The sequence below is a fragment of the Boleophthalmus pectinirostris genome, unplaced genomic scaffold (assembly GCF_026225935.1).
Source record: "Boleophthalmus pectinirostris isolate CB_2022bp ecotype Guang Dong unplaced genomic scaffold, ASM2622593v1 HiC_scaffold_2, whole genome shotgun sequence".
In the NCBI taxonomy this organism is placed as follows: domain Eukaryota; kingdom Metazoa; phylum Chordata; class Actinopteri; order Gobiiformes; family Gobiidae; genus Boleophthalmus; species Boleophthalmus pectinirostris.
Genome location: NW_026571152.1, coordinates 33,571,494 through 33,579,427, shown reverse-complemented (window position 1 = coordinate 33,579,427; position 7,934 = coordinate 33,571,494).

Here is a 7,934-nt window from a genome sequence, read left to right as displayed (position 1 = left end):
TTTTGTGGCTGGTTAAATTAACATAGTAATGCCCATATGATGATGGAACAAGTGAATCCATCTTTCCTGGAGAAACCAAACGGTCCACCGCATGGCCATTGTAGAACAGTGGAATTCTATCTGCTCAAAGTCACCGCTGGGTCTTATCCTCATTTGACAGAGAGAAATAACAAAAACAAGAGACTCGCAGCCACACCAGACGGGCTACTGTGGGCTGCGTTGCCACTCTTCATTTTACAGTAGCGATTCTGGAACACATCTTCTGTATCACAACCTGGCAACCCGTGACCGAGCTCATCGCCTAAAATAACAACCTGAGCTGCACCAGTATCCATCAAAGAATGAGTCAACTCTCCTCACTGTTTCCACACCGCTCCAAATAAAAACCCTTTGAGAAAACGTGAAATTGGTCCTCTACCATCAGCGCCACATGCTCCGGGAGGCTTTAAGTGGACGACGGCAACGCGCGGTGACCTAACCTTCTGACATCATTGTATTTTGACAGTTGCCCCGTTTAATGTGGAAACGATTAAAGAAGGAAGACAAAGAAGGATTTCACCCATTACCCATTAAAGTTAACCACCAAATTACATGGGATTTAATAGGCCATACAGTGGGGCATTTCCTGTGTTATCACATGACATCACAAGGTGGAACGCAGCGTTTTCTGTTTTCCGAGAAGAATTCAGCCTAAATGTGCAGGGTTTGTGTGCTAAACATGTGTGAATGAAACAAAACACAAATCTGGGGAACTCTGAGTAAACAACATTACAACATAGATCAGAAAATAGCGAACGTAGCTCTTAAACTATGTTCAAACTGCAGGGCTTAATGCTCAATTTGGATTTTTTTGGGAAATCCCATTTTTTTACAAGGTCATTCACATTTCCAATTAAATGTGACTTGTATGTGATCTCCACTGTGAACTTTAAATGCCCCAAAAGTGACCAGCATGCACATTGGAGGACACAACGACATCACACACAGCAACCATGCTCAGTGTTTACAGAAGTACCGTATTTTTCGAACTATAAGTCGCTCTGGAGTATAAGTCACACCAGCTAAAAAATGTGTAATGAAGAAGAAAAAAACATATATAAGTTGCACCAGACTATAAGGGGGTAATTTATTTTATTAAATCAGAGACCATGAACTGACATTTCATCTTGAAAGGCAAGTTATAGTAAAAACAAAAGAAAAGAGAACAACAGACTGTTAATGTAACATATGAACAGTTCTTCAGACAACAAAAACAACAAAACAGAACAAATTTACCAAACTCTCCATCTCACTCCAAATCACTAAAATGAATTGAATTCTTCATCTTCGGTGTCACTTCTGAGCAACTCCTCGACCTCCGGAGGTAAACTGAGCGCCACTTCCTCTTCTGTGTAGCTGTCGTCAGACTCAGCATCAGGTCCAGTTAGAATTATTCCAGCCTTTCTGAATTCCAACAGGATGGTTTCGGTGTCACTGAAGTTCAGGCTTTGTCCATCCATCCAGTGACTTGCAGGAAAGTTGCATGGTGCATCCTCTCGGTTCCAATGAAGCTGTGTTCTCTATCCCCACTTTTCCTCACAAGTTTCTTGCTCACTCCAAACTTTCTTTCAGCTTTTTGGCTGAATATTTCACTACTTGCAGCAGGACAGATGCCCTTTCTGCAGGAGACATGTGCAGAAGAGCACGAAATGACAAAGGTACAGACGTAATAGTAGTAGCAGATACTGACACACAAGTCTACAGCCTCTCACGGCTGTCAGTGTGAAAATTTTAATGCATGAGTCACACAGGAGTATAAGTCTCAGGACCACCTAAACCATGACAAAAAGTGCGACTTATAGTCAGAAAAATACGGTCCCCTAAACGCTGGGCTTGTCTTCCAAAATACGGTCCAGTTCTTCGTAAAATGGACAGGTTACACGTCCACGGCCACTTCGTTTGTTTGAGTCTTTAGCCTCCTTGTATTTGGCTCAAAGGCTTTTTATTTTTCGTTGAGATTGGAGCCAGGACCGTCTGTAGCCTCGCTCGGATATTTCTTTGGTAATCATTTCAAAAAACACCCCTCCAATTTGCCCTGAATAAAGCGATCCCTCCAAATATTAATGAACTCACTAACTTCGCTTTCCATCCATTGACTAGACTCTGAGCCTGACGTGTAGGTGGGATGAATGTGACCTGGCTGTTCAGACTGAAGTCGCATGTCAAAAAATTGGATATGCATCGGTTTTAGGAGCACATATCCAAGTGATCTGGGTCACATTTGAAAAAAAATGTATCTGTGTCATTCAGACTGTCATTAAAAGATCTGATACAGGTCGAATAGGGGTGAAAAAATCAGATTTGGGTCACTTCAGGGTGCAGTCTGAACGTAGTTTTAGGTGTAAGTCTCAAATTATTTTTTATTAAAGGGTCTAAAACATCAAGATTTCAATTCTAAAAAATGAATTTAAAGATGACATAGATGTACATTTCCTTGCCACCTGCTTGTGGATGTAAAAACAAAATTAGAACAGTACGTATATTATATCACTCTTTGCGTCTTTTTTCAAATACAGGGGGGTCAGAAATGTGGGCGGAGATAGGGGGACGAGGCAAAGCGAGGTGACCTACCACTCTGACATCACTGCATTTTGACAGTGGCCCCGTTTAATGTGGAAACGATTAAAGAAGGAAGACAAAGAAGGATTTCACCCATTACCCATTAAAGTTAACCACCAAATTACATGGGATTTTATAGGCCATAAATAAGAAAACGCTGCTGGATATTGGCCTCCTCGTGCCACTGTAGCGCTCCCCTGAGAGGTGGCACTGCCAGGCTCAGGGGGAGAGGCCCGGTGGGCAGTGGAGCGAGCTGACCACACGCAACACACAACAATGAGAGCTGTACCACGAGACGGGAGGGGGCGAGGGGTCTGCAGGAGTGGCCTTAAATGTCCTATATTGCTCAAAATTGACCCGTGTGAGCTTTAAACCGTGTTATAATCTTGTTACCTCATCAAAACATACCTGGAGTTGTGTTTTGTTTCATTCACACATGTTTGACTAACTCTTTATTATTAGTTTGTTTGCATCTCCAAAGCTCAAACTGTGGAGGTAATTTTCAAGTTAACAGCTACATTTTACGCTTAGTTCAGTCAAAATATTCGATTCCTGGACTGAACTTATCCAAATGATTCTAGTGAAGGTTTGTGGAGTTTAGAAATGCTGTGGAGGACTTCTTGAATTACAGCATGACATCACAAGGTGGAGCAGAGTGTTTTCTGTTTGAGAGAACTCCTAAATATGCAGTTTGTGTGTTAAAAGTGTGTTTTTGATGAGGAAACGTCATGACCTAGATCAGAAAATAGCTTAATATGGGCTCTGTAAGTTGTGTGTAGATAAATAGGTGTAAGTTTCAAATATTTTTTTTTTACTCAAACAGCTAAAATATGATCAAGATTTAAATTCTAAAAGTGAACTAAATGCACATTTTCTTCAGGAGTTTCTACCATTTGCTTGAGAATGTGAACACGTAAACAAAACTAGAAGAGTACATGTTGCGTCACTGGGAGTCTTTTTTCAAATAAGGGAGTACAGGGATGTGGACGGAGATAGGGGGTAGGTGAAAACAGGAATTTTCTCAGCGCTCAAGCATCAAAAGGAGGACAAAACTAACAAAAATCACTCATACCTTAATAAAACAGAACACAAGTTTGAGTAAGATAACGATAAGAGATCATTATAACATGGTTTAAAAAAAAATCTAATACTATCTAAGTGTGTATATGACAGGTTTTGATTATTCTCAAATTTTGACTTAATTTGCTCCGATACCTGTTGTAAATATAAATTATAGTTTTACACTAATCAAGAAGCAGTTTGTGAAGAAAAGTTGAAAATTACACAAAGTAGAGAGTTATGTTTTAGAGAGTACCACTGGGAGAATTCTTTCAAAATTTTCAACACAATTTACAAAAGAAACACATTTTTCTGATACTGATGAATCATTATTTCAACAAAATAGGTATTTGCTTATCATTTCATTTGTCAAATAATTATCTTTGTGTACATTCGGGCAGTTTTGGCCCCAGTGTACTACATGGTTGCCAGGTAACAGTTATGAATTCCCTAGTGCAATGTCACAATTTACAACCAGAAAGTAAAATTTGAAACCTAAAAATGTTGCCAAAGTGGTAAAAAAAACATACTAAAATGTTCAGCTAGATCTTAAATATAATGATCTTAAAAGTGCGTTGTGTAACTTTTCTAGTGGAGGGTCCGCCAAATGTTTTTTTCTCCATGGAGATGTTAGTGCTTTGACTGGAATGTTCCACAGTATGGCATTCAACCTTTCTATCTTCATAGAGACCAAACCAGACCAAGTTACAGGTCAGATCTGTGGAGAGGTGACCCCGTTCACCAGAATACCAGTTTTTTCTACGTATTTTTGATCTATAAAAACAGTAGTTGAAATGTAAGGTAGCGCTGTTTTAATGCTGTACTGTGGAACTTTCCAGGCAGAGCAATGACATATCCATAGAAACAAGTACACAGCAAAGAGTGAAGTGTTAAAATTTACTCTCACAGAATAAATTTCAACATTTTCTCAGGGTTTATATGAGTTCAGTCTGTTCTAGAATTAATTTAACATTATTGGAAATGTTAATTAGGTAACACTGGACCAAAGTTCCTGTTTAACCCTGAAATCAAGAGTTATATTAACGTTTTGAGAGTAAACAGATAACACTTTGTAGACTTATCCTGATTTAGCTAAACAACACACACAGGTGTTTTATTTTTACACTTTATTTTTATTAATTTAAGATGAAATTATGTACAAAACTGGTTTAAACTGGTCTTCTCTCATGGAAGTTTGAAGTGGTCGGTGGGAGGAACCAAATTAACACTTGGGGAAGTTGAATTCACTTTAACCATATCAACTCTGGCAAATAACCCCAACTTGAACCCCCATTTGACTTTCAAATTGTTAAAATAACACTCTTTGGGTTAAAAACAAAACTGAAATATTTTACCTTGAAATTTTAATCCTCCAGTTTTTGCTGTGTAGAGGTGGGGACTTGCAAGTCGTGACTTGGACTCAGACTTGAGTCACTATTTTTAGGACTTTAGACTTGACTTGATAAAATGGGCTAAGACTTGGGACTCGACTTGGACTTGAAGATCAATGACTTGGGACTTGACTCAGAGAAGAGAAACACTTTTTTTTAATCTGAATTATTTCTATTCTGACCATAATGATTCACTCTAAGATCTTGTCAAGACATTTAAAAAGGAAAACTTAACTAAATTAATTTCTATAACTCTTGTATACTGTATAAATACTCACATATATAAATATACTATGACTTTTTAAGTACAATTTATCTTAAAAGTCAAATAAATTGTGAAAATGTATCTATCTATATTTGGTACTTTGGTTTAAAGATTTGAAATGACTTGAAGCTCAAGCAGACGACTTGGACTTGACTTGGACTTATGGACCAGTGTCTCGAGACTCGACTTGTACTTGCCTGTATTTGACTCGAGACTTGACTCGGACTTAAGGTCAAAGACTTGAGACTTGCAAAACACAGACTTGGCCCCACCTCTGGTACAAACATAGTGCACCTTTAAATGTGTTTTGGTAAAATGAGTAGTTCAACCTGTCATATCCACTTTAATGTTTTGCCTGATTAAAAAAATAAAACGATCTCCCTGGAAACAAGGAGATGACCGCACCAAGCCAATAAAAGTCCGATCTGCGGAGAAGCTAACATTTCCGCCTCATTTAGCTAAGAGTTCACATTAAAAGAGCATCTGAAGCTGTCCTGACCCAACCTTTACCCACTTCTTGGAAAACGGCGTAGCGCTCTTGGACACTGGATATTGTAAGGACACACACCCATTAAGCTCAACAAATTGGCCTAAATATAAGACTGATCCTTTTACCGCGCCGAGCCAACTACTGATGGTTCAAATTCTGTCAGCTGCCGCTTGTCTAGCTCTGTGATTCTTGGAAAACACAGCGCCACCTATTCACACTTATGTCAAACAAATCCAACCCCCTACGCACACACACACACACACTTCCACACTTTCACCGTTTTTCGCCTCTCATCTGTGCCATTTGGTTGCAATTTCCAGCCAAAAAGACGTTTACAGCAAATTGTTTTTTCCTGTCCCATCTCCCCTCCCCCCTTTTCCCCCCTTCCTCACTATTCTCTTCCGCTTCTGATTTGTATTATGGCATTTTATTGTGTGTTTTGTTTGTTTCCTTTGTTACTGCTTTCATCTCTCAGTCTGTCTGGCCTCATATCATTTTTAAAGTGGACCCAAATGCGTTCCCTGGCACTTGCGCAGACGCACTTCCAGTAAGTCTGAGGGATGAATCAAATATTTCAACAAAAAGGATAAATAAATACATGTGTAAATATCCTCTTGGAAATGGTCTTCTGAGTGTAATTAGGCTGCTGTCTACATAAGGATGTGTGGAGGGGAGCCCAAGAAGGACATGGGAACTATTGGCTCTGTCCATTAACAAACTTGTGATATGCACTTTTAATTTCCGTTTACTTACTGATCATTTAAAGTGTATATGACAAGCTGGACTAGAATTCACAAAAACACAGTTAAGATCGTTATATTTAAGATTTTACAAAAGGTTTTACTATTTTTTCCCCAGTCTGGCAATATTTTAAGTTTCAAATTTTACGTCTGTAGCAACACTGGGCCAAAACTGCTCTAATGTACACAGAGATTATAAAATAACAAATAAAAATGTAATAAAACAGGTTTATTGTGCTGGAATAATGTTTATAGTATCAGAAAAATATGTTTCTTGTGTAAATAGTGCTAAAAGTTTGGACAGAATTCTCAGTAGTGTTATATCATCGATATGAGACGCTCTAAAGTAGACCTCTCCACTTCCAGCAATTTTCAACATATTTGCCAACTTTTCTTCAGAAATTGCTTCTTGACTGCTGAAAAACTCTAGCCAGGTTGACGCCACCTAGTGCCTCCGCTCAATTTAATTTCTCTCCAGCGACTAGGTCAGGAATTGGAATACACTAGACGGCTCGCAAAAACTGCAAAAGTGCGAGTTAAGGCACCAGCCAATCAGCGAAAAGCCATATATTCTGTGTTGGCAACGATTCCCAAGATCAAGGATTTAAAGCTGAAACAAAGAAAATGTTTGGTGAATTTTATCAAGGGGCAAGACGTTATTGCCCTTCTTCCTGCGGGATTTGGTGCATTGCATATGTCACAACCAAATAGCAGCGATTGGTTAAATGAAAAATGTACCCACCTACTGTCGAGTGAACGAATCCTAATGCTGCGAGGTCAGACGGTTTCTACGAAGTGAAACCGGCTGATGAACCAGGCTAGTAAAACTATAATTTATACGTACCAAAAGGTATTATCCCACCAAATTAAATCGCAATCAGAGAATTCAAATTTAAGAGATTTAAAAATTACTACTTTTGAATAAATATTTAATAGTAAAAAATAATAATTAAACCTGTACCTCTTGCATTTATTCAGTTGCAGGTGTCTTTAAAAAAGCTTTGGGGAGAGTGGGGTCACCTTTCCACAGATCGGACTTGTAACTTGGCTTACTGGCTTCACCTTCTGGTTTCCATGGAGATATACAAGTCACAGTGTGGAACATTGTAGGGAAGATGTCTGTGTAATCCCTCTGATTTATATCTTTCTGAAGAGAGGCACTAACTACACTGACACTAGTTTCCAAGTTGACAAAAGTAATTTTTTCTTTTGCTGGTATAGAGAAGTCAATCGCATCTCCATGGAAACAAGCAGGGGCCAAATCATCAACCAAAAAAGTTACATATTGCTGCTTTAAAGATTATTTTTTATTTATTCATATTTTTTGAGCAACATTTTCCGTACATTACAGTAAATGCATTTTGATTTAAGTTCATAACTGAAGTGCTCAA